The sequence below is a fragment of the Callithrix jacchus genome, chromosome 4 (genome assembly GCF_049354715.1).
Source record: "Callithrix jacchus isolate 240 chromosome 4, calJac240_pri, whole genome shotgun sequence".
Taxonomy (NCBI): Eukaryota; Metazoa; Chordata; class Mammalia; order Primates; family Cebidae; genus Callithrix; species Callithrix jacchus.
Window position 1 is genome coordinate 19,196,455 of NC_133505.1, and position 27,917 is coordinate 19,224,371.

At 42.5% G+C, this 27,917-nt stretch overlaps 2 long non-coding RNA genes across 2 annotated transcripts; one reads left to right on the forward strand and one right to left on the reverse strand.

The window, feature by feature from the left end:
• Positions 1 to 4,191: 4,191 nt before the first annotated feature.
• LOC144582036 (uncharacterized) lies at positions 4,192 to 27,776 on the forward strand. Its single transcript, XR_013533760.1, has 3 exons — positions 4,192 to 8,161; positions 8,258 to 25,368; positions 25,795 to 27,776. It is a non-coding gene; the product is annotated as an uncharacterized LOC144582036 (long non-coding RNA).
• Positions 18,321 to 25,611, reverse strand: LOC108591118 (uncharacterized). The gene is made up of 3 exons (XR_004741597.2): positions 25,532 to 25,611; positions 24,232 to 24,452; positions 18,321 to 22,321 (listed from the first exon to the last, which is right to left on the reverse strand). It is a non-coding gene; the product is annotated as an uncharacterized LOC108591118 (long non-coding RNA).
• Positions 27,777 to 27,917: the final 141 nt, after the last annotated feature.

The window sequence follows — 27,917 nt, forward strand, 5'->3', positions numbered from 1 at the left end:
ATACATGCCCCCACAGTTACTAAAGGAGTAATATTGGGTCAGGCAGTACCCATATTAGTATCATTTAAACTATTCAATATTTCCATGCAGTTCTCTCACAGTTATCTCAAGTTGACAGTATCCACAACTTAACCAATAATGTCACAACAGTATCCACAACTTAACCAACAATGGCACAATCTGGGTTCACTGCAACCTCCACCTCCCAGGTTCAAGCGATTCTCCTACCTCAGCCTCCTGAGTAGCTGGGATTACAGGTGCCTGCCACCACACCCGGCTAATTTTTTTGTATTTTTGGTAGAGAAGGGGTTTCACCATGTTGGCCAGGCTAGTCTTGAACTTCTGACGTCAGGTGGTCCTCCCACCTTGGCCTCCCAAAGTGCTGGGATTACAGGCCTAAACCACCACACACAGCTTACACTCTTGATCTCCTCACATTCTTTGTCCTTGAGGCAGAGTGACTTTAGGAAATTTAAAACTTACCATACCTTGCTTTAGCTTAAAACCTTAGAACAGCTTCTCATTGCTCTCGAGATAAGCCCTGCATTCCTCATTTGCCCTGGGAATCCAGTCTCTGCTTTTCTAACCTCATCTTTTCCTCCTCTTTCTTTTCCCTCATTTTCAATGTTTCAACTATATCAATCTTTCCAGTTTTCAAAAGTAATCTGACATTTTTGGGGGTTACTGGGCTTTCACATGTGCCAGGCAAACATCTTGTCACGTGCTCTCTAGGCCTTGGTCTTTTTCACATCTCTCATCACAACTTTAATATTTGCAATGCAAATGTTTAACTATGAAGTTCTTAAGATCAATGACTGCATCTGTCTAGCTTGACATAGTACTTAGTAGACATTCAATTGATATTTGTTGAATGAATCGCCATCCCATTTTATTACAGTTCTTTACATATCTATATTTTCTACCAAGATATGAGTTCATTCTTTTATTTTACAAATATTTATTGAGTGTCCACCTTGTGCTAAGGAGAGAGTTAAATATCAGGGACAGATGCATGAAGACGGTAGAGGGGATTATTACCAATAGATATTTATAGCCTTTCTACTGTGCAACAACTATGTGTTTTTTCTTTCTATGTCTCAGTTCTGGCAGATACTAGCTGTTTAATCAATGTTTGCTGAGTGAATACATGAATGGATTAATGGGCATTGTCAACTTGACCACCAGCTACTCTCTGTTCTTTTTCCTGTTCCCAGTCCTGCATGTTTCAAATGACTAGAAGTTTCATGGCAGAGAAAAATGGTCACTGAGCCATGGGTTTCTTGGCTGGCAATGAGCTGCGTCAAACATGATGATCATCCCTTAGACAGCAGTGAGAGAGAGGTCCAAGCCTGGATACTGGCACCAGGGAGGAAAGAAGGATATAGACATAGAGCATCTGGGAGCCTTGGGGCAGAGGTATGCCAATGGTGGGAGAAAGGAAGAGGAAAGAAAAGACAAAAAGGGGGTGAGGACTGTCCTTTTTTCTTTTTTAGCAAGAAGGTTGTTACAATCACCTTTTAAAAAATTCAATAGCTTTAAGAGTACACGTGGTTTTTGCTTACATGGATGAAGTATATGGTGGTGAAGTCTGGGCTTTTAGTGTACCCATCACCCAAATATTGTACCCAACAGGTAGTTTGAGAACAGTACATTTTTCATTGAAGTTTCTTACTTAATGTCTGTCTTCGACTATATGTTGTGAGCTTTGTGGTAGAAGGAGTAATGTTTGTTTTGATTTTGAGTCTCCAGTGCCAGTCAGAGCAATCATACATACTTGATGAATGAACAAATGAATGAATGTTCAACATCTTCCAGAGAACATACAACCAGTGGCTGGTTCTGGGGCTCACCCTATCCAGGTAAGAAGGAAACCCTTTAGAGAAGGTCTCCACACCCAGGTATTCCAAGACATCTCAAAACCATTGTCAAGAGGCAAATGGATCTGCTACTTCATAGCAGAAAATTCTCAAAACGAAAAGTTTCATAGAGATGGAAAGTTCCAAAAATGCATTTGTGCCTAGAAGGCATAGCAGCATGGATGAGTAAATCTTATCGGGTAAATTTTTTTCAGAAAAGAGGTGGTGGTGGTAGTGGAATATACAATATGACAAGGCTTTGGGTACCTAAATTGAAGAGGAAATGCTTTTAGGGAGAAAGGGGAGCAAAAAAAAAAAGAAGAGGAAGAAAAAGAAGCAGCAGCCTGAAGACCTCAAACATAAACTTAGTGGAGAATTTTACCCAAAGCAAGTATAATTTTGTGCCTTTCCTGAAAGTCAAAGCCCTATCACGCAAGAGCTAAACAGATGATCTCTAGAATCCAGTGGCTTAGGATTGAGTGAATCATGGCTCTGCTGACTCTGGACAGCTCACTCAGTATCTCTAGGGGGCAGTTATTTTATTTGAAGATGAGACCCATCTCTTAAGGTGTTGAGAATATTCAGTGAAGGAATTCCTGGAAAACACCTGGCATGTGTTACGAGTGCAGTAAATATTAGGTATTGCTACTACTTACACAGTTGACTTGGCAGGAGGGGTGGCCACCATTCGAGCCAATCTTTGACACTGGGGATTCCAAGGAAAACCAGAGAAAAGTGAGGAACCCTTGAGTTAATCTCCGTAAGAGCTGTCCCAGCAGAGCAGGGCTCGCTGTCGGTGCTTGGTGAGGGATGACTCCTTTCGTCTACTTTTGCCATCTCCCTATTTCTATGACATTAAACCTAAAGAGCATGATTCTCCCCACTGTGCCTGGTGGCTTCCCTGTGCCCAGGATATTTCTGGTCTGGAGATGGCAGAAGGCAGCCTAGCAGCTACGCCAAGGGAAAATGGTCAAAAATGCAGATCAGAGTTTTCCTTTTAAAGAAATAAATATCTTAAGGTTAGAATCTAATTAAGCACAAATAATGCAAAGTTTTAAATCCATGTTTTTTTTCTTCTTCTTCATTCAGTATTTTAAGAAGCCTCTGCCCAGGAAGGGGGTGAGGGCTGTTTCCTGGCTCTGGGCAAATGTGTGAAGGAAGTGAAGTGCAGTGCCCTGGGCCACCTCCTTCCCCTATCCCCTTCCCCATTCTACACCCCCAAGTCCGTTACCAGACACTCTGGGGCCAGAACTGTCCTGTGTCCCTGGCAAAATCGTCTCTCAATAAGGATCTGAAACTCATTTGCATTAAAATACCCATAAGGATTGCAATGGAAAGTATTGCCCCAAGATTTGCCTTAGTCTTAAATAAACCAATCCCTGCAAGAGGCAGCAGAGTTCCTCAGGAGGCACCAGCATCCTGCTGGTTGTTTTCTGTTTGTTTCTTTGTTTGTTTGTTTCTTAGACTGAGTCTTGCTCTGTAGCTCAGGCTGGAGTGCAATGGCCCGATCTCGGCTTACTGCAACCCCTGTCTCCCAGGTTCAAGGGATTCTCCTGTCTCAGCCTCCTGAGTAGCTGGATTACAGGCTCACGTCTCCACACTCAACTAATTTTTGTATTTTTAGTAGAGACGGGGTTTCACCAGGTTGCCCAGGCGCTCTCGAACTCCTGACCTCAGGTGATCCGACCACCTGAGCCTCCCAAAGTACTGGGATTACAGGCATGAGCCACCGTGCCCAGCCTACTATTTTTGTTTGTTTGTTTTTAATTTTAGCAATGTTTACATAACACTGTGTTGCAGAATATTCAGAAGACTGGAGAGACCGATGGGTGAAACAGGAGGATTTTAAGGTGGCCACCAGCTCAGCGGAGTAGCATCCCAAGGCTGAGCAAAGGAGAAAGTGGGGTACTTTTTATACCTCCAGGATGACTCCTAGCAGCTAACAGCTTTACAGAAGCCAGAACAAAGAACAGTTAATTAACTTGTAACACGTCTTGAGATGTATGTTACATTTGAAAAACAGCATTTTGGCGGGGCGCGGTGGCTCAAGCCTGTAATCCCAGCACTTTGGGAGGCCGAGGCGGGTGGATCACGAGGTCGAGAGATCAAGACCAACCTGGTCAACATGGTGAAACCCCGTCTCCACTAAAAATACAAAAAATTAGCTGGGCACGGTGGCGTGTGCCTGTAATCCCAGCTGCTCAAGAAGCTGAGCAGGAGAATTGCCTGAACCCAGGAGGCGGAGGTTGCGGTGAGCCGAGATCGCGCCATTGCACTCCAGCCTGGGTAACAAAAGCGAAACTCCGTCTCAAAAAAAAAAGGAAAACAGCATTTTGAGAAACACATTGTACATTCTTCGGGTGTTATCTTGCTCTGTGACCTTGCGGCTGGTCAGCAAGAGAAACAGGAGTCTTGAGACGCCTGGGAACTTTGCTCAGAATGTGGGGAGAACAGATAAGGTAGGTTTTACAGGGAGTTAGTTAAGTTTAAGCAGAGCTGGGGGTTAGGCTTCATATTAAATAGCACACAACACAGCAAGATGTACTTTATTATATGGAAACTATAAATTATAATGTTTTGTTTTTACTATTATTGCTATTATTTACTTCCCTTCTTCATTCCCCCTTTGTTTTTGTTTTTTTATAAATAACACTTTAAAAGCCACACCACTACTTTAAGCATTTAAGTTACTATGACCTTTAAAGGTGTGCCATTTTTAGTTTGTTTTCGTCTTCTTTTTGGTTTGTACTGGAACATGAACTAGTTTTTGAATTCTAGCGGTAATTGTTATGAATGCTCGTTTGCTATTAATCTCTAGACAGCAGTTTGATAAGTTAAACTTTTTATGTACTTCTCCTTTTTGGGCTAAAAGATTATTTAATGCTAGTTTGTTCGGTAAATGGCATTTTTTATCTGTGTGGCTTGTACAGCTAGCAAATTTAAAGCTTTGGATGATTTATTGGTTATGATTTGTAGAACCGCCTGCAGCCTAATGATGCGGTTTATTATATAGACGGGAGCGCGATATTACCATGACCTGTTTTGCACCCAAGTAGCTAGGCCATAATAATTAATTATTTTTGGAGGGGCCAGTCTGTGTCTTCCCAGTTTCCTACTTGTACGTTTATTATGATTGTACCAGCTTGTAGCATTACTAATCCAAAGAGGTGTTTGAGTAAGCACGGTTTGCTTTTTTTGAGGGTTATATGATTTGCAGTTACGCCATGCGCACGCGGTTAGGACTTTTTTAACGGAGGCGCTACAGCAAATTGGGGCTACAACTATTTTCTTATTTTGAAGAAGTGCTTTTACTACCTATTAGGCATCTAAGTATAAGGTGACACTTTCCTGATGAGAAGGGAGCACCTGAGTTAGGTTGTAAAGGGTTCCTTTTCCTGTTCTTTCTCGGAGCTCAAACCATACCCAGGTAAAAATGTGGGATTACAGCACGCATAAGGCTGACGGTTAACCAGATTACAAACTGAATGGTAGTTTGTTTAGATATGCAAGTTCCTAGGGAAGCTGCTGTACACTTACAATGTGTTTTGGTATAGTAAAGTTTTAACTTAGGTACTCCCTATCCATGTAGTGTGGGTGCGCATAGGACACTCATTTAGGACTCCCCACACCCCCGCCCCGACTAGATTTGCCATAGGGCTAACGTGAGCAAAATGTAAGGCAACATTTTACACTAACACTGGACAAGGAATACTTTTTCCTGGGAGCAAAACTTTGCAGCAATGTCAACATAATAACAGGAAAGTTGATATTACTTGAATTCCCAACCTCAGGTGATCCGCCCGCCTTAGCCTCCAAAGGGCTTGGATTACAGGCGTGAGTCACCACGCCCCGCCGGCGAGTTAATATTACTAAAATAACAACAAGGCTTAAGAGTTCGCTTAAGATTTTGGTTTACATTTGCTTATCCAGCGGCATTTCCTTAAGCTCTGGCCGTGTGTTGACTAGTCAGCTTCCGGTTGTGTGACTAGAGCAGGACTCCACGGTTTTTCAGGGTTGTCTGCATCTGGGACCGGACCGGGCTGGTTCTGGTCCTTGCTGATGATGCATTTCAAGGTTAGTCTGGTGGGTGCTCTGGATCTGGCTGACTGGTTCACTTGTGTTGAGCTGCTGGCCTTAACTGGCTGTGATGAATCAAGGGAACAACTTAGCAACTTTAACAGCAGTAGGGGTGGATGAGGTCACAATAAAAGGGCCATCCTATGTAGGGCCCAATGCGGTTGGGTTCCACTTTTTAGCCCAGACCAGAGTGTACCCATTTAAATGAATGGACTGGAGTTGTTACACTTATCGGTACTTTTTTTTGTATCAGCTTTGTGCTTGCTTCATGGCCTGCATTTATTTTCTTCACGTTTATTTTTCCTATATTTTTTAAGATTTTGTTTTACCTGGGTTAGGAGGGGTGTGGTCTCCCAAACAAAACTTTAGAAGGTGAATATAAAGTTTGGTTGGGGTGCATCTGACTCAGAGAAGGACATGGGCAAGACTTGATCCCACTGTAAGTGGGTTTCCAGACAGAATGTCTTTAGCAGTTGTTTTAGTGTTCAGTTTATTTGCTCTACCTTTCCTGAACTCTGGGGACTACAGGCAGTTTGTAATTTCCTATTTATTTTAACAGTTGAGAGAGATTTTGAACAATTTTAGCTACAATGCCTAGAGTTAGAGGCAGCCCAAACCTGGGGATAATATCCTTTCTAAGGCTCTGGTTACCTTTTTGGCCTTTTCAGTTTGAGTGAGGAATGCTTTAACCCACCCAGAGGAAGTAGAGACAAATACCAGTGTACACTGATAGCCTCCCGCTTGAGGCAATTCAGTAAAATCTAACGAGTAAGTTTCACAAGGTACTGCCCCTGTTCCTTGAATTCCTGGGGGCCAGGTTGGCCCTTGCCCTGGGTTGTTCTGAGCGCAGGTTAAGCATTGTTTACCGATGACTCGGGAGATGACACTGAGCCGCGGCACGTGGAAGTGGTGCCCCACTAGTGTTTCTAGCGCTGTTTTCACCATTTGAGTTCCTTGGTGGAACTGTTTTACAAGCCTGGGGGCTACTACTCCAGGAATAGCTAATTTTCCATCTGAGAAACTTTACTAGCCTTTTTTAGTGTAAGCTCCTTTCTCCTGAGCAAACCAAGTCCTCTTATTTGGGGAGTAATTTGGCTTTTCTTTAGGCAAAGGTTCTGGGAGGAGAGGCATGGCGCAAGCTGCCTTCCTAGCTGCTGTGCTGGAAGGTGGGGTATTTATCGCTGCCCGCCTAGCTCCTGCATTTGTTTTCCTGTTTTGTTTTGCCTCTAGGGTCCCACCTTTTGATGGCCTTGGCAATGCATAGCAGCTATTTTGTTAGGTTCCCATACTGCATCTAAAAGTTGTAGGATTTTTTTCTGGGTACCTTACACTTGTTCCTTGGGCAGTTAGGAGTCCTTTTTTCTTGTATATGCTCCCAAGTACATGTAGCATAGCAAAGGCATACTTTGATTTACTATATACATTTGTTCTTTTACCGTTTGCTAACAGCAATGCCTGCATTAAAGCTATTAGCTGTGCTCTCTGGGTTGGGGTTCCTGTTGGCAGGCTTTGGGCATCTACCACTGAATTTAGAGTTACAACTGCATATTCTGCCCATCTCACTCCTTCGGTTACTAAGCTGCTACCAGCTGTAAAGTATTGACATTTGGATTTTGGAGGGGCCGATCTGTAAGGTCCCTTCTACTTGAGAATATTTATTGTCTATATACAGTTATATAGGAGAGCTTCTGGCTCCAGTGGGAGCAGGGTAGCAGGGTTGAGAGTGTTTACTGTTTCTAAGGTTATGTGGGGGGTTTTACCTAAAGTCCCTGGTATTGGGTTATTTTAGGATTTGACAGCCAATTGTGACTTCTTTGATCTATTAGTGTTAAAACAGAGTGTGGCACCTGTAAGGTTAGCTGTTGTCCCAGAGTTAATTTATTAGCTTTCTGTATAAGCATGGCTGTAGCAGCAAGACCCTTGAAACAGGGAGGCCATTTCTGAGCCATGGAGTTTAGTTGCTTTGATAGGTAGGCCATTGGGTGATGCCATGATCCCAAGATTGGATTAAAACCCCGATAGCCATTCCCTTCCACTTGTGAACATACAGGAGAAATGGTTTAGTTATGTTTGGCAGTCCTAAAGCAGGTGCCCCAACTAGAGCCTTTTTGATTGCATTAAATGCTTTTTGTTGCTCAGGCCCCTGGATGAAGGGTACCATGAAAACCATTTTCCGAAGAGGGAGTCTGATGACTACGCTTTTCAACTGTCCAGAATCAAGACATCGAGTAGTTAATTTACATAACATTCTTATCACCCAAACAGTGTTAATATACGTGAACATATTTTGTAATTTAAAAAAATTTTTTTAACTTTTATTTTAGATTCAGGGGTACATGTGCTAGTGATACGTTTAAAGTGGATTCATCCTGGAACTCCCATCTCACTACTCAGATGGTAAGTTGAGCAGTAGCATTTAAAGAAAGGCACCAAGGGTAAGAGAGAGCTATATTAGCACTCAAAAAATAATAAGCATCTTCATTCCCTTTTGGCAGAAGGAAGTGGAGGCCCACTCATTCATTCCAACCTCCCCTGAATTTAAACATTGCCCAAAGTAGTTATGGTACCAGTGGAGGGTGTCCAGGTTCTTGGTGATCTGAACAAAGAATCAGACAAAACACACAGAGCAAGGAAAGAACGAAGCAACAAAAGCAGAGATTTGTTGAAAATGGCAGCACTCCACGGGGGGGAGCAGACCCCAGCAAGTGGCATTAGAGTGCTAGTTACACCCTCTTCTGGGGTTTAAATACCCTCTCGAGGTTTCCCATTGGTTACTTAGTGTCCATCCTATATAAATGAAGAGGAGGAAGTGACGTTCCAGTTATTTACTTGGTTATAGAGAGTTGGGGTTTCTCATTTGATTGAGTTCAAGGCAGTACTTAGGTTCCCTAGCTCCAGTCCCTCTTCTCCTGCCTCAATTAGGTATTGACATCCAGAGGCCTTATGGTCTTTTAACAGGTCCAGGTTAAAACCCTGGAAACCAAAATTTCTAACAACCATTGTCGGGTCATGGAGATTAAACGAGGGAGTTATTGAGAGCCTCTTGGCCTTGCATGTCTGGGATCAAGAGAATTGGGTATTATTTGAATCTTGTATGTCACTTTCTTTAGCCTCATTCGGAAGCACAAGTCTGACTTCCCATTTAGGCTCCCCTAACCGTCAATTGCAGGCATTTCAAAACAGCCTCTCTTTCCTCTGGGGGCCCTTCTACACGTTGCTGACAGGTTCATCTTCCTATATAACACAGTCCTGAGAGTGCTTGCCACCTTAAAAAAAAAAAAAAAAAGATAGCAAGGGCTAGCTATGATCCTCGCTATCTTTTTAAAAAATGGAACCATTTTGTTTTCACATTTAAAACAAAATGTAAACTCTCTATTGCAGCTTCAAAGCCCCTGCATGACTTGGTCCTGGCTGATCTTTTGACTTCATTTTCTACAGTTTCCCCTCTTGCTCCTCAGGGTCCTGTGACACTCACGTGACTGATCCTCACCTGCCTCCTTGCTTGCCTCTGCTTCAAGGCTGCTGCCTTCCTCTTCCCTTGCAAGGAAAGGGAACACATTATTGCTGTGCCCAAATGCTCTTACCCCACATCCGTGCATGACTGGCCCAATGCACGGTTAGTTCTTGGCTCAACAAGTACCTCCCACTAGAGCAGCCTTCCGGGATCCATCACGCTACACTTTCTATTTTTTATTTTTTCACAGCACTTCTATCATCTGAAATGACTTTGTTAATTTGTTTTCTTGCTATTATCTGTCCACCTTCCTCTAGCATGTAAACTCCCTGGGTATCCTGTTCACAGTTCAGTGTTGTTATCTCTGCTGCCTAGATAGCAGTTGATGCACGCCTGGCTTTCAAAAAGCATTCTGCAAAGAAAAAAATTAAAAAATTAAAATTTCTTTTTAAAAAAGCATTCTTCATAGAACCATGTTATGCCTCTTTCACATCCTTTCATGGTTCTACATCTTTTTCAGAATCAAGTACACATTCCTCCACCTGCCAGTGAAGAATCTGTATGGGCTTGCCTTAATCCACTTGCTATAAATAAACTATGTTCCTCCTGTAGCTTCCTTGTTTTTTTTTGTTTTTTTTTTTTTTGAGACGGAGTTTCGCTCTTGTTACCCAGGCTGGAGTGCAATGGCGCGATCTCGGCTCACCGCAACCTCCACCTCCTGGGTTCAGGCAATTCTCCTGCCTCAGCCTCCCGAGTAGCTGGGATTACAGGCACGCGCCACCGTGCCCAGCTAATTTTTTGTATTTTTCATAGAGACGGGGTTTCACGACGTTGATCAGGATGGTCTCGATCTCTTGACCTCATGATCCACCCGCCTTGGCCTCCCAAAGTGCTGGGATTACAGGCTTGAGCCACCGCGCCCGGCCAACTTCCTTGTTATTGTAACAATCTACACATGAAGCTGAAATTAGCTGCAATGGTTTCTGTCTCCTAACCTTTGCCCCTCAGGTGAAGTTTGTGGATCAGTACCATTGGCATCACCTGGGAGTTTGCTAGCGCTGTAGACGCTGAAGCCTGCAGACCTACTGAATCCCCATTCCTAGTTTAACAAGAGCCTGGGTGAATTGAACACACCTTGTACCACACCTCATCATAATTACTAAAGGAGTAATATTGGGCCACACAATCACCTAATGTATTTTGGCTAAACTACTCAACATTCCCATTTGGACATTTCATGGGTATCTCGAGCTGACAGCGTCCAAAACCAAACCAATAATTTTCCTCCAAAAAACATGATTCTCTTCCAGTGTTCTCAGAAAATGGGAGCTATTGTGGTAAAATAATTTGTGAGCTGTTCAAGGGCACAAACTATTATTCACCTTCATTCTTCATTTCCTACATGAAACGTCCTCAATGTTTGCTGAGCTGAATTTATTTTATTTTTGATTGATACATGATAGATGCACATATTTTAGGGGTACATGTGAGAATTTAATACATTTATATAATTTGTGTTTCGTTTGTGTGTGTGGTTTTCTTTTTTTTTTTTAGACAGAGTCTTGCTGTGTTGCCCAGGCTAAAGTGCAGTGGCATGATCTTGGCTCACTGCAACCTCTGCCTCCGGGTTCAAGTAATTCTCCTGCCTCGGTCTCCCCAGTAACTGGGAATACAGGTGCATGCCACCACACCTGGATGATATTTTTCATTTTTAGTAGATTTGGGGTTTTACCATGTTGTCCAGGCTGGTCTCGAACTCCTGACCTCAAGTGACCCTCCCAGCTCAGCCTCCCAAAGTGCTGGGGTTGCATGTGTGAGCCACCACCCCTGGCCCATTTATATAATTTGTAAAGATCAAACAGTGTAATTGGGATATCCATCACCTTAAATAATTATCTTTTCTTTATGCTAGAAACATTCAATTATTCTTTTATAGCTATTTTTTGAAATATACAAAAGATTATTGTAAACTGAAATCACTCTACTGATCTATTAAACACTAGATCTTATTTATTCTATCAGATTGTATATTTCTACCTGTTAATCAACTTCTCTTCGTCCTCCCACTCTCCTACCCTTCCTAGCCTCTGATAACCACCAGTCTACTCTCTATCTTCATGAGATCCCTTTTTTTTTTCAGTTCCCACATATGAGAGTGAGAAATGTGGTATTTGTCTTTCTGTGCTTGGCTTATTTCATTTAACATAAAGACCTCCAGTTCCATCCATGTTGCTGCAAATAACAAGACTTCTTTTTCTTTTTTTTCTCTTATTTATTTATTTATTTGAGACAGTCTTTTTTTTTTTTTTTTCTTTTTGAGAAAGGTCTATTCAGATCTTTTGTCTATTTTTAAATTGGATTTTTTTTGCTCTTGAGTTGTTTGAGTTCCTGATATAGCCTGTTCTTAAATTTCTTCTCAGATGGATAGTTTGCAAATATCTTTTCTTTTTCTGTAGGTTGTCTCTACACTCTATTGATTATTTCCTTTGCTGTACAGAAGCATTTTATCTTGATGGAATCCCATTTGCCTATTTTTACTTAGATTGCCTTTGCTTTTGAGGTCTTACACAGAAAACCTTTGCTTTGACCAAAGTCCTAGAGCATTTCCTCCATGTTTTCTTACAGGAGTTTAATATTTCAGGTCTTAGATTTCGGTGATTAATTTATTTTCATTTAATTTTTGTATATGGGAGAGATGGGAATCTAGTTTCATTCTTCTGCATATGGTTATCCAGTTTGCCCAGCACCATTTATTGAAAAGTGTTGTGCTGATTTTTAAAAATTTATAGTCTAGTGGAGGAAATACTAAGCAATAAAAACGTGACAGATAACTTAACTAATTCAGTGAAAACTGGCAAGGCTCTGACCTGAGGAGTAAAGGTTAAGAAATACACGGAGTGATGATTTATTTATAGGAAGGAATTTTAAATGACTCTCAGTGTTCTGCTTTGGAAGCTGGGTACATGGGAGTGACAGTCTCTGAAACAGGGACTTAGGAAGAACAGGCTGCACCCAGGAGAGATATCACGGTTCCAAACAGACTGTGGAGCTAACATGCAGCAGTCAATGTTGACTCGGTATTTCCTCACCAGTGATCCTACCACGTTCCCCTCGTCCATTCACTCTTCTACCCTCCAAGGTGGTTATCTCCCACCCTATTCTTTCTCCTTGAGCCTTCATCACCTTCTGCACAAATTTACGTCTTAGCTGATGGACTCATTTTCTATTTCATGGGAAAAGCCGAAGCGGCTAGAAGAGGATGTGCTTGAACTCACACTCCCACACTTACAATCTGCTTTTTCTCTTGATGAAAACTAACCTACTTTTCTGTTTGTTGTCTGGGTCCCATCTCTTTTCTCTTTCCCAGGGACCTTAGTTCAATAATTCTATTCCCTCTCCACTTCATCATAAAAACGTCAGTTTCTATTAGCTTGTTTCTATCATTGTTCAAGCATATTGAATCTCCTATCTTAAAAGCAAATGTAAGCCTCCTTTGACTCCACACCATCCTCTAGCTATCACCCCATTCCTCTCTCCTTTACAGCCAACCTCCTTGATGGAGTTGCCTGCACATCTGTTTCCAACTTCTCTCTTTCCATTCTTTCTTGCAACCTCTTGAAACTGCTTCGTTAAGGTCAGTGATGTCCGCATCATGAAATCCACACCTCTGTTCTCAGCCCCCATCATACTTCCTCTCTCAGCAGTGGACACACTTTTCACCTGCTCTATCTGCACTTGCCTTTCAGGGCCCCACACATTCACAGTTGTTCTCCTTCCCCTTGGGCCACTCCTTAGTCTCCTTACTTGCTTTCCCTCCTCTCCCTGACTTCTTCCAATTAGCATGCCCAATTCTCAGGCCTTGGTTTGCTTCTCTGTTCTGAGTGCCTACTGTTGGCGACCTCATCTGGCGTCACTGCTTTTAAAATCTACTAGGTGCTGATGACTTCCCAAGTTCTATCTTTAATCCAGACCTGTTTCTTAAACTACATGTTCACATATCCAATGCCCTTCTCAATAGCTACACTTCAATAACTATATAGAACTGAACTTACACCAAATCGATCTCTATAATTTTCACCTACCATGTGCTCCCTCACAGTCTTTTTTTTCTCTTTCTTTCTTTCTTTCTTTCCTTTTTTTTTTTTCTGGAGAAGGAGTCTCACTCTGTCACCCAGGCTGGAGTATAGTGGCGTGATCTCCACTCACTGCAGCCTCTGCCTCCCAGGTTCAAGTGATTCTCCCACCTTAGCTTCCTGAGTTCCTGGGACTACAGGCATGTGCCACCATGCCCAGCTATTTTTTTTTTGTTTTTGTATTTTTAATAAAAATGGGGTTTCACCACATTGGCCAGACTGGTCTCAAACTCCCAATCTCAGGTGATCCACCCACCTTGGCCTCCCAAAGTGCTGGGATTACAGGTGTGAGCCACCGCGCCCGGCCAGTCTTTCTTATCTCTGAAAATGACAACTCTTCCTTCTGTTTGCTGGGGCCAGAACCTTTGAGCTCAATCTTGATTTCTTTCTTCCATTCCCCACATTCAGCAGTAGATACTGTTAGTTTCGCTTCCAATTATGACTCAAATTCATTATTTCTCACTACTCTACTGCCACCACCCTGATCCAAGCCCCTTCTATCTCTCACTTTGATTATTGCAGTGGCCTCTAGGAGCATAACTCAGATCATATTGCTCCAGAACCTTCAACGGCTCCTGTGTCACTCATGGTAGAGGCCAAACTCCTAACATTGCTCATGCGATCTGCCTTCCTGATGTTTTCATCCTCTTTCCCCCTTCATTCTAGCCCCATGATGATTCCTTCAAGACATCAAACACCATCGCATCCCAGGGGATTTATGCTTGTTATTGTTCCTGCCAAGCCTCATGGTATAATCCCTCCCTTATCTTAAGACTCTGCCTAAATATTGCATTATTACGGAGGCATTCCTGGGGACCCCATAATGAACAGAAGGGTCTGCTTATGGCCGCCCTATCCTACCTACCCAGCATTATATTTTTCCACAGCATTTCCTCCATCTAACCTATGAAATGTTCATTTCCTTTATTTATTGTCTGTCTCTTCATTAGAATGTAAGCTTCTTGAGGGCATGGATTGGTCTGATTCGTTTATTGCTGCATATTCAGCACACAGAACAGCACCATGCATATAGTAAGCACTCAATAAATATTTGTTGATTATAAAATGAACGAAAACAGTGTGCATTGAATGTCTCCTATGTGTCATGAACATATAAATAGAAGTTGAAGGCATAGGAAATGACGAGACCTTACCCCAGGAATTGACAGATGAGATTGAAATAGAGGGGGAGAAGACAGTTTGGGGAAGGCAAGACAAAAAAAAAAAAAGAGGACGCTGAAAGGGAGCATGAAAAGGAATTGCTAGAGAGGTAGATAGGAAACCAGGAGAAGATAGTCATGGAACACAGGCCAAGGTGGAGTTTGGAAGAAAAGAAATTGCCAAGATGAGTGATACTGCAGAAAGGTAAGGTAAGAGAAAGAAATGGAAAGCACCTATTGGATCTAGAAAAGCATTTGGAGGACCGTAGTGGCTCCTAGCCACGGTGATAGTATTCCCTCCCCCAGGGAGCCTCCTTACATACTTTTATGGTAGTGCTTAATAATCAGGGTGTGAGCTGACTGACCTGTCAGTTACCCAGCAAGTTAGACTGTAAGCTACCCAAGGGTTTTGGGCAAGAGAATGGTATTTACTGGACAAATCTACAGGCCAGGCGCCTGCCAGGTAATTTGGGTATACTAATATATTTGATTCTCACAGCAATCCGGTGAGATGGGTGTGATTTCCCACTTCACAGATGCAGAAATTAAGATTCCACAAGGCTAAATAACTAATCCAAGATCTAACAACTACTAAGTAGCAATACTGACCCTAAAACATTGGTCTTCCTGACTCTGCGCTTACTAGGGGGCGGGGAGTGGGGGAGGTGGTGTTAGTGTCTCTTCCCCTCCCTCCCAGGTATCAGAAAGTCTCTTATTGAGACAGCCACTGCTGATTTCCGATCCAATAGTTATCCTTTCTCCCTGCTAAGGGCCCTGAATTGTGTTTCTGGATAGGGCATCTTTGTGCTTTGGGAAAGACTGAGTCTTTTCTTTTTTATTATTTTCAGTTTTAGTTTTAAATTTTACTTTAAGTTCTGGGATACATGTGCAGAACATGCAGGTTTGTTACATAGGTGTGCATGTGCCATGGTGGTTTGCTGCACCCATCAACCCATCATCTAGGTTTCAAGCCCTTCATGCCTTAGGTATTTGTCCTCAAGCTCTCCCTCCCCTTGCCTCCAACCCCCCAGAGGCCCCAGTGTATGATGTTCCCTTCCCTGTGTCCATGTGCTCTCATTGTTCAACTCCCACTTATGAGTGAGAACATGCGGTGTTTCGGTTTTTGGTTCCTGGTTTAGTTTGCTGAGAATGATGGTTTCCAGCTTCATCCAGGTCCCTGCAAAGGACATGAACCAATTCCTTTCTATGGCTGCAGACTGAGCCTTTTCTTAATCCCAGGTGGTAAAATGTGAGAGTCCTAAACCAGTTAGGACCATTTCATTTGCTTTGCTGTTGATTGGCTTAGGAACAGGCTTGGGATGCAATTCTGCCTGTCAGGCTTGTGGATATGTCTGCTGGGGAGTGAGCCTCGGAGGAAGAGTTTTTCTAGGAAAGGAATCATCTCTCAAAAAGAAGCATAGGGATCCAAAGAGGAGAGGGCCTTCCGTTTGGGTTTTTAAATTTATTTTCATTTGGATGTGGTTGTGAATGCACAGCCTAGAGCTATTGTAGACAGTTTGCAATCATGAGCAGACCAAGAACTTCAGACCAAAGCTGATATGAAGACTACTAAGGAACTGCTGAATTAACCAGTGCCGGGCCCACACCACCCCCTGGATTCTTGCTTGATGAGGCAGCAAACGTCTACTGTTCAACCCAGTATAAGTTATATTTTTACATTATTTGAAGCAAAAATATCCAATCTACATAGTTTCCTCGACCATGTCTGTTTTTACTCACCAGTTTATTCCAGCTCTGAACTCAGTGCTTGTTGCTCAAAAAATATGTTTTGATTGGCTTCAGGAAGATCGTTATTTAAAAAGGTAACAATGAATGAATTTGTTCATTATTATAAAGTGTAGGAGGCTGAGGACACAATACCGTTTTAGAGAATTCTCTCTAAAAGCAGGAAGATAAAATGTAGCACACCACAAAGAAAAGTTCCTCCCAAAGCTCTGCCGGCATAGTGCCACCGGGGGGACATTATGTGCTATGACCCTTATGGATCAGATGGCCGTTTACTCCCATGTAATTAATTAAAATTGTAATCAGCTTTTGTCCCCGATTACCGAGGCTCAAACCAAAAACAGCCCAGAATGTATTCTCAGTCAGGAGGTGGCTGTATTGAGGATTTGTGTTGGCATCTCTGAGCTGTGACCACAGCACACATTTTTGTGGGAAATATCGGATGACACTTTTCCAGCAGCATTCTTCCATTAGGAAGGTGGGGGTGGTGGTGGCAGGGCTCAGTGGACCCAAGGGACCTTTTCTCCTTCTGAAACTTGTTTAGACTCGTTCTTCCCCAGTTAATGAGGCCATTTTGTGCCCCTTTCAGAGCTAACATAACTGGTGAAACCAATAGGTGCAAAATGTAGAAGCATCAGAGTCCCCTTCCCACAGCCTCATTTTGCAAGGCCATGTGTGTGGTTTGTGGGAGTAACTTGAGGTCCTGGTTTCTGATAAAAATAATATAATTTTAGAACTTTTCATAAGCCAATGTGGCCTCATTGTTAAAGAACAGCAATTAGAGCCTTGAAGTACTGAATGCAATTACCCAAACTGTTTTCCAAACGCCCATATTCAGTCTTGGTTCTGGGGACTATTGTCTTTCTTCCCATGTGCCCCTTCTCATGCTCATTCATTCAGCTAGACCATACTAGCTGTGGTCCCCCGATATGCCTCAGCTTCAGTATATGCAGGAGTTAGCCGGGAAGAAAATTACAGCCAACGATTTGGAAAAAAGTCTTTCTGTGCCTGCCCTGCCCATGGTGCTATGCTGAGGGAAGAGACCGTAAGTGATTTCGTACGTGCAGATTGTCACATTTGACCCTGTGATCCTGGCTGATGGAACCAGGAAATGGCAGTTGTCTTTGAAGACAGCCATCAGCAACTGGCTGGCAGCCAGAAAGATAATACAGTGGGAACCTCCACACGATAAGGGTTGCCCAGTGGTCTGTGCGAACAATGAACTATATCAGATACTTTCCTTTAGGGAACTTGAAAGTGACACAGAGAGAAATGCAAGTGGCAACAGGATCCAGAAACCAAGAGACTCATGGGATAGAGGCAGCGGGTGGAAGCAGGAGACAGCAGAAGCCAAGACAAGTAGGAAAAGAAGGGCATTGAAGGGAGCCAGAAGGGGTCATCTGAGAGATGTCAAGAGTGGCAGCAGAAACAGACAGGGGCCTCCTGTGCCAATGCCTTCTCTTAAGAGATCAAGATCATGGTATCTGTAGACTGAGAACAAAGTGTGAGGCTTGGAACTAAGTCCATTCAAACTCTGCATTTCTTTGTTATGTCCCTTTCGACAGTAATTTCCATTTAGTTCCTCACATCTCTTTCATCATGAGTTTCCATTAGAGTCTAATTGCATCAGACTCTCTAAAACACTTTAACCAACAGATCTAATATTTTCCAGCTTTGTGATCTTGGGTAAGTCACATATCCTCCATGAACATCGGTTGTCTTATCTCTATGCGTGATCCGCAAAATAATAGCCCTAAACATGTTCGTATTCTAATTCTCAGAATTTGAGACCTTACATGTTACCTTACATGGCAAAAGGGATTTTTGCAGATCTGATTAAGTTACGAACCTTGAGATGGGGTCCTCTATTACATATGTGGGCCCAGTCTAATCATATGGGTTCTTAAAATCAGGGAGAATTTTTCCCAGCTGTGGTCAAGGGGAGTTGTGACGAGGGAAGAATGGTCAGAGAGACGCAGCACTGCTGGCTTTGAAGATAGAGGAAGGGGCCATGAACCAAGGAATGTGGATGGCCTCTAGAAGCAGGGAAAGGCAAGGAAGCAGATTCTTCCCAACCCAGAGAGGAGGAACACAGCCCTGCCAACATCCTAGCTTTAGCCCAGTGAAACCTGTGTTTTACCCTATAGAACTGTAATATATCAGATTTGTGTTGTTTTAAGCTGTTAAGTTTGCAGTAACTTGTTATAGCAGCAATAGAAAACTAAGACACTCTGATGGCTAACACTGCGTATTATGAGAAAGTGTCTAAAAGAATATATTCTCCAACGTAACATTGGTTTTGTCATCTTTTCGAAGTATTTATTTTTTCTGGTTTCAACAATGACGGTATGTTATTTGTGTAATACAGAAACTATGGGAATATTAATGAGTAAGTAATAGATACTGAATTAAGTTAGATGACCTCTAAGGCCCCACCTAACTGTGGCATTATCTGAGCAATCCAGCGGGAGGCTTAATTGCCAATCCATATCCTGTTTCTTCTCAGATGCCATAGACAGGTCTTAACTCCTCCACAAAGGGACCGGAAAGAGCAGTTTCACATCACTCCTGGTGTCTTATTTTCCACGTCTCAGATACAAATCTGTGTTCACCTGTATATAATATCAGTGTGTTTCTACATTTTTATGTGTCCTTTTATTTACTTTTTTTTTTACAAATTATAATCAGATATAATTATGGATGCACAGTGATGTTATATGTATACAACATGGAATGAGGGAATCAAGCTAATTAACATGTCATCCCCTTAAGTACTTGTCATTTACTCCTCCTGTCTAACTCTTAACTTTCTACCCCTTCACCGCCACCTCCCCATTCCCTGACCCGCAGCTCTGGTAACCATCATTTTATTCTCTGTTAGTTAAATTATTCTAGATTTCACGTATGAGTGAGAGCATGCAGTATTTGTCTTTCTGTGCCTGGCTTACTTCCCTTAGCATAGTGTCTTCTTCCATGGTCATCCCCATTATTGCAAATTATAGGATTTCTTTCTTTTTAAAGGCTAACTAGTATTCCGTTGTGTGTATATACCACATTTTCTTTATCTATTCATGCGCTGATGGACACATAGGAAATTTTCACATTTTAGCTATTATAAACAGAGTGAAGATATCTCTTCAACATAATTTCAAGCCCTTAGGATATGTACCCCGAAGTGGGACTGCTAAATCTATATGTACTTATTAAAAGATTTTATTCATTGGTAGGTAATGATACCAGATACATACATATTCAGTAAATAATAAATACAACAAATATGTGTGGTATATATGTCATGTAGTCCTCAGGTCATTCAGATGATTAATGTTTTATAAAGTCTTCATGGGTCCTGGTATGGTGCATTATAACAGATCTCAGGATCATGTTGCTAGAGTTCACAACACAGTGAAACCCTGTCTCTGCTAAAATACAAAGAATTAGCTGAGTGTGGCAGCATGTGCCTGTAGTCCCAGCTACTTGGGAGGCTGAGGCAAACAAATTACTTGAACCCAGGAGGCAGAGGTTGCAGTGAGCTGAGATCACCCCACTGCACTCCAGCCTGGGTGACAGAGTGAGACTCTGTGTCCAAAACAAGCCTTGTCTATCGATACAGTCACCCAGCAGCCTCACCTAAACTCTAAAAAACCTCATTCACAAGCCACTCGATGTCAACAGGTGAAGGCTATTAACTGATACTAGAGTTATCAATACTAATGATAAGCACAGCAAATGGAACCATGCAGCTCCTTAGAAGATACTTATGAACCACTTAAACTTAAGAACTAGGCTTTAGTGAGTTAAAAATGCAGAGTATGCCCTGCAATACCAGTTCCCACTTGAGCAAGAATTTGTTTGTTCTTATCATAGCCAACCATCTTCTGGACTTTGAATGGCCCCAAACCTAATTTGGCGTTTGCACAGGACAATAGGTACTTTGCATGACATGGCTGGGGAATAACGCACAGCTGTTTCCCATCTAGGCCACTTTGATCTGTCACTGAGCCAAATACCTGAGCCTGTCCCCAGCCAAACTACACCCCAGAGGAATGAAGGAAATAGAGCAGAATTTTAGAAGTAGAGATTTCAGTACTTTTTAAATCATGTTTTTATTCATCAGATATTTGTTGGATGCTGTAGATGTGTTCTCAGATGCTCATATGCATGAGATTTGCCTAGGAGAGTCCCACTACCCAGATAAACCTAACTTGGCAACTTAGTGTGGGGCCCGGGCATCTATGTTTAACCAGCCTCATAGGTAATTCTGATAAGAAACCTCTATGAACTACTTTGAAAAATGTTTAGTTTGGTCTCCAGAATGAATAAACAACAGTTCTGTGCCCTCCAGAGCCTCAAAGTCCAGGGGATGGAGATACACTATTGTAACATGATATGATTCAAGCTATATAGAGGACCTGGTGACAGTGAGGGAGGAAAGGATGACTCTGTCCAGGGAATACCAAGGTGTTGCCAAAAAGACGAGGAGAAAGGGCATTCTAGGCAGGGGAACCGTCTTTACGATGCCATAACCATGAGCAGTTATGGAAAAGGAGGGGACAGAGAGTAGCCTTGCTGCTTGATAAATTAGCAGCCTCAGGTATTTCTTTATAGCAACACAAATGAACTGAGACAAATGAAAGTGTGGGATGAGAAGACTTACCCCTGATTTAAATGCGATGAACCTATCCAGAGAAGGCAGAAGAGTGAAAATGTGTGGGACCCAAGTGTGATGGGAAGGTGAAGGGCGCTGCAGAGGTAGGCAAGGCAGGAGAGAATGTGAAGAGAAGCATGAACAGCCATTCACCAGCACAGTCATTTCAATTATGTTTTGTCGGCAACAGGAAGTTGGCAAAAGTCTTGAAGCAGAAAGCGAACATGAGAAGGTATGAAGGTTGTCTATGAAACCGTCTAATATTTTGAAGATGTTCATTCAGTTAGTATCTCCTGAGGACCTGCTGTCTTGGTCCATTCAGGCTGCTATACCAAATACCTAGGACTGGGTAACTTAAAACGGCAGAAAGCGATTGCTCCCAGTAGTGGAGGCTGGAAGACTAAGCTCAAGGCACCGGCAGATTCAGTGTCTGCCGAGAACCCTTTTCCTCATAGGCAGCACCTTCCAGCTGGGTCAGTACATGGTGAGAGGAGCAACAGTCTCCCTCAGGCATCTTTTATAAGAGCACGAATTCCATTCATCGGGGCACTGCCCTCATGTCCTAGTCACCTCCCAATGCCCCACTTCCTAATAAAAACCTTAAGAATTAGGTTCCAACATATGAACTTTGGGGGGACACAAAAATCTGAACCATGGCACTTACCATGTTCCTAACAGTGTTCTGAGAGGCTCGAAGAGGACCTCACAGCTAGGAATGTAACCGTCTGAGCAATTAACTTAAACTAAGAAAGTGCCAAGGACACACAGAGAGGGAACTGGATGAGTCAACAAGATTTGATTTGAGATTTAATCTTTAAAAAACAACACAGAATATGTGGCTGGTTGGATTGAAGATGCAGCGGGGAACAGGTTCACAGCGTTTTGGGGCAGAGAGACTGAGAATATGGTAATGACATGAATGGTGCTATAGTTTGGATGTTTGTCCCTCCAGATCTTATGCTGCAAGTCAGTCCTCATGTTGAAAGTGGGGCTGAATTGAAGGTGTTTGGGTCATGGATCCTTCATTAGTGCAGAATAGATTAGCGTATTTCCTTGACAGGGTGGTGAGTTTGTGCTGCTAGTTCCCACAAAAGCTGGTTGTTAAAAAGAGCCTGGCACTTCCGCCCTTTCTTGCGTCCTCTGTCATCACGTGATCTCCACACATGCAGGCTTCTTTTCCTCTTCCAGTGAGTGGAAGCTCCCTGAGGCCCTCCCCAGAAGCACTGGCACCATGTGTCTTGTACAGCCTGCAGAACAATGAGCCAAATAAATCTCTTTTCTTTCTAAATAACCAGTCTCAAGTATTCCTTTATAGCAACACAAATGGACTAAGACAAATGGAAGTGCGGGAAGAGACAGCCCCTCTTTAAATGAGATGAACCTACCCGTACAGAAAGCATAAGAGTGAAAATGTGTGGGCCCATGGGTAAATCATCATGGCAGTAAGTGGCACAGTGTACTGAACCAGGAAGAGGGGAACCAAAGCAAAAGGTATCCTCCAAAGAAGGAGAGAGGGGTCAGAGAGTGGGGTCTAGAGGAAAGAAGTGGTCAACTACTTTCAGTGCAGCAGAGAAAAAGACTGTAGTGTCTACTGGTTTATCTCCAGCTTCCTGAGGGTGACCTTAGCAAAGAAGATTTCAGTGGAGAGCTGGGGGCATGGACCAGATGTCAGGATGGAAGGAATGTAGTGAGGAAGGAAGGAATGGAAAGTGTGGAAGTGAAGGTATGGAGTGTAGACCAGTCTCTTAGGACAACTGAGTATGAAAGAAAGAAGAGAAAGAAGCAAAGAAGAAGATGGAACCAAGGAACTGAGTTTGGGCTGCCAGGAAAATGTGGACATAGGCATTTGTTTATAAGATAAGAAAAGGTGTGGTGAAAATAGAGGAGGGGAGAGTTGGATTTCCAGTTTAAATTTCTATTGTCTTAGAGAAAACACATTGTATAAAAACTAAAGGAACAAACAGAGAGTGCTGGAGTTTTAACTGCTAGGGATGAGGACAAAATATTTCTCAATTTAGAAAGTAGTTAACCCTCGGCCAGGTATGGTGGCTTATGCCTCTAATTCCAGCACTTCGGGAGGCTGAGGTGGGTGGATCACCTGAGGTCAGGAGTTCAAGACCAGCCTGACAAACATGGAGAAACCTGGCTAATTTTCTCTACTGAAAATTAGCCAGGCTTGGTGGTGCATGCCTGTAATCCCAGTTACTCCAGAGGCTGAGGCAGGAGAATTGCTTGAACCCAGGAGGTGGAGGTTGCAGTGAGCCAAGATCACACTGTTGCACTCCAGCCTGGGCAACAAGAGTGAGACTCCATCTCAAACAAAAAAAAAAATGTAGTTAACCCTCATTGTGGGACGGCAAAGTATGTCCAATGAGAGGGAGAGGTAACAATCAGTCATTGTAGAGAAAAAAGTAGATATAAATAGTCATGGCACTTGGCATCCCTCCCTGTGTCTGGGGTCATTGTCAGGAGCAGCTTATGTACGTTTCAGGGGAGAAGTGTGATTTGACTTGACTTTTTGGCTTGGTGATTGTGAAGGCAAAAAGGAAAATCCCAAAAATCACTTTATCAAATGGCAAATGAACCTTTGGTATTTGACCCACGAATCTCTACCCAGAGGTAAATCAGCCGGATGTGAACCCACATTTTTATATATTTAGAAAACAAATGGACAAATTTCAGATAAACCAAGGAGCCTCATGTCTTCAACATCTAAAGCAGCAATGCAGTTTTGTTTTTTATAGTCTCCTGAATAAGATGTTGATCGCAAGTTGCTATTTCATGTGAAACTGGAACAGCAGTTTATACAGTTCCCTCAGAATCCGAGGCAGTACAGTATGATGGTTTCAGTCTCAGGTTCTATTTGTGTGTACACTCACGCTCAAGGGCAAGGGCACACATGAACACAACTGCAAATTGACAGTGGTGACATCTATTTATATGAATGCCTGAAATGTCTTAGTAGAATGTACCGCACACAGATAGCAGAGGTTCCCTGTGGGCAAAGCAAGGGAGAAAACCAAAACCAGGGCTGACGGGCAAAGACACTTTGGAGAACTTTATCTGCAGTGTTAGTTCTTTACAAGATAAATTCATTACTTGTAGATTTTTAAAATTTATTTTAAAATCATAAAAAATAGCACTAATAAGGCTTTACCGAGTATTTTTCGAGAAGTCGAAGATGGTTATTATCTAGTGGAGGGGATGGCACACGGGGTGCAAACCGTGGAGAATTCGTGCTTGCCAGGTTCCTGAATGCGATGAAGGCTTCCGATAAGTCAGAATCTTTTCAATTTGCCCTGACTTCTGTCTTGAAGTGTTCAGGGTCTTTCTTTTGCTCTTCTAGGTGTCTTCTAGGTGTTTCCTCAAACAGCTGTTCTGTGATTGGAAGAATGGTTTCGTCAATGTTGTTTGCCTCCTGCTGATATGAGTTCAAAATGGTAGCTATTACTATCATCATTAATTGGGTGGTGGTGCTCGAAGCTGTAATTCAAAGGACTGAAGAATGAGCAGAGAATGGGGAACAGTATGGAAGAAATGGTGAAACTGCTGGGATCACGAGGCTTCCTGAAAGAGCTCCCATCAGGAGACCTTACCTTAGGCATGACAGGAGGCAAGGGCTAGGCTCAGAGCTTTTGGAGCATGAGAAAAGTCTGGAAAGGATACCACAGGGGACCTGACAGACAGCAGGAGACGAGAAGGAAAATTCTTGAGCAGCAGAAGGGCCTTAGTTAAGGTTACTGGGAAGAATTTTCAAGGAAACACGTTGCCTTTATTAACATTCCCCAGTGGGTCTGGATAGCGCTGGTGCATGAGAGAAAGTGGACTGGCCTTCCCCCTAGGGATGGAAATGGACACGGTGAACATCCTGAAAAACAAGGAAATCAACATCATACAATTGCCGAAATAGCTAGTCATGGAGTTCTGGCAATGTAGGAGGGCTAGAGAGCCCAGGACTTGGCTGAGTGACCGGGAGAACAGAGAGGCAAAAGACAAAGGTGTCCTGTTAGGGGAGAGAGAAAAGGAGGCTTATAAGGGCAAGAGAGCAGAAGGGGCAGGGGAATAAGGCTCATTCTTCCATGCTATCCAGACTGTCATCTCTTTTAGGGGAGAAACTGATTCTCATTTCTTTTTATTTTAGCACATGTTAAATAATGCTTTTAAAATCATGAATGAACTAATTAACTGAAACAGTTATCTTGCTGGCTTATCTCCCGCTGAGCTACAGGTTTCTGGAGGGTGTCCTGTGGAGTGACTACCGAAAATGTCCAGGAAATCTCAGGAGACTTCGCAGGTATGCAATAGTTAACGAACGGTAAAAAACGAACGGCATCTTTTTGAGCTCTGATTTCCTCATATAAAAATGAAAACCACAAGACAGACTCCCATTCCCAAGAAGGGAGGAGGCATCCATTATAATAGTAGACAACTTTGCTCTTAAAATTTGCCAGACCAACCCTTGAGCATTTTCATTTAAATTCCTCAGCGGGCAGTTGATTCCCCGTGGCTCATACTGTCTTCCAGCATGGAGGGGAATGACTCAAGCAAATGGAATCATAAATACACACATGCGCATGCGTGTACAGACGCACGTGCACGTACACACGCACACGCGCACATGTGCACTCACACTTTGCCGGTAGATTTTTCAACCTTTGAGTCTTCTCAAATTCTCCTCACTTTTCCTTCCCCCACCCTTATCCTCCACTCCATACAACAGCTGCTCCTTGGACCAGACCTCCATGACAAATTCAAAACAGTTGCCTGGGGTTTGGCCCCTACTTCACAGGTAGTTATGAAGCATTTTGTGGTGCAAACCAAGATTCCAGCTAACTGAGATGGCATGAAGGAGCTAATTAAAGCAGCCAAGAAGCCCGTTTAAATGAAGATAAAAATGTAAGCCCCGTGTTCATTGGATAGAGTGATGAGCAATTATGTAAGCCCCGTGTTCATTGGATAGAGTGATGAGAAATTAAAGTTGTTTGCTTTTTGCCCGAGACATCTGTGGTTTGTCAAAATGTTGACATGCAGCATAACCTGCTACTAACCAGAAAGAAAGGAAAACAAACCAAAGAAGAAGAAGAAGATGAAGAAAATCTAGCATTGTAAGTAGGAAAACAGACATAGAAAACCGGCATCTTTGCAAATGGGAAAAATATTTAACTTGTTTTTCTAAAATAAGTCTGATCTGGTTTTGGACAAAGTCTCAGTTCCTTAGTTTGCCTTGAAAGATGTGTTCTCTTTCTGTTCTGAAAAACTCAGCAGTGGGAGGTCCAGGAATCTCAAAATGGGAAATGAAGCCACAGGATGTAGATAAAACAATAGCGTTCAGTATAATCAAGTTGTTCATCTCAAGTATTTTATGTAAAAGGAGCCCAAGCTTAGCACTTTTAGCATCTCTAGTGTCACTCGCTTATGCAGACAATTTGATTCAAGTCATACTATAAAATTGTCAGTTATTTTTTCTCAAGTTTGTACATTTAAATTTATGCTAATTAAATGCCTAATGAGGAGAATAATTCCTTACCTGATATGGTATAATGAGAAATGCATAAAAGGACATTTCAATAAAATAGGTACTATCCAGACTTCTCTACCTCCATCAATTTATAATAAATATTCTGTACTATAAAATGAACATTTGAGAGTAGAATAATTCTAGCTCAGATCTGGAACCATGTGAATACATGGCATGTACTCAAGAGTGGTTTTGTAAGGAGAGAGAGAAAGGAAGCATAAAAGCATACCTTGATGAACATTGTCAATTGCCCTTAACAGGTACAGCATATGTGTGATTATTAATATCGACGTTCTTGTTACTGATTTATTCATAAGACCTGGTTCATAAGATACGGTACTGAGCTGAGTGTGTATTGCTTTGTTTGTTTAAGTGTGGCATCTTTGTATGAGCAGAATATTCTTTAGCAAGATTTGAACCAGCTCAAACATGTAAAAACAAATGACATGGATCTGAATTTCAGAGAAGTCTTACAGAGTATTAACACAGAACAAAACCACAACAAAAGAGATGCCACAAGAGTGCAACATACAACACGAGCTGAGTCTGATGGTGGGACCAAGTGCAGCCCTTTCTTTGCCTTGATGATGGAGCGGGAATAAGTTAGAGCAGAAACATCAGGCACCACAGAATCATCTGGGGAACATCCATTATTCAAACCATCCCTCTCTCTCTTTCCTCTCAACCCTCTATGTCCCCAAGTCATTTGCTAGGCACAAGCAAGGAGTGGAAAATGAGGAATGGAAGGAAAAAAGCAAAGATCTCAGCCTATCATAATACAAAGTTGCCACTAACGATCACAGCAAACACTTTATTGTGCTTACTCGATTTGTGCCACATACTCTTGGAGTGCTTTACATGTGCCAATTCACTTAATTCTCACAACAGTCCTATGACTGATCCCATTCATAGGATTGGAGTGAGGAGGCTGTGGCACAGAAAGGCCAGAAATGTTTAAAGAGCAGAGTCGAGTCATAATTCAAACCCGGGGGCCTTGTCTCAGAGCCACTTGTCTGCTACTCAGAAGCACAGAATGAAGAAGACAAAGGGTTTGGACTTTCATATTCCCTTCCACGTGCAAATATCTAGGCTTCTATGCCACATTGAAGTAGGAAACTCTTTGAGCACCTGACGCCTAGCACGGTGTCTATTTCAGTGTACAAGTTCAATAAATACCTGACACATGAAATAATGTTTTGTGTCAATTAGTGGTGAAACCCTTTGCAACATACTAAGTCCATAAAACCATAAAATCCCAATTCAGTTGGCTTGGAAAGAGCCTAACTTTTCCCTCAGTGGAGCCTAGGAGGGAGCTTATGCCACTT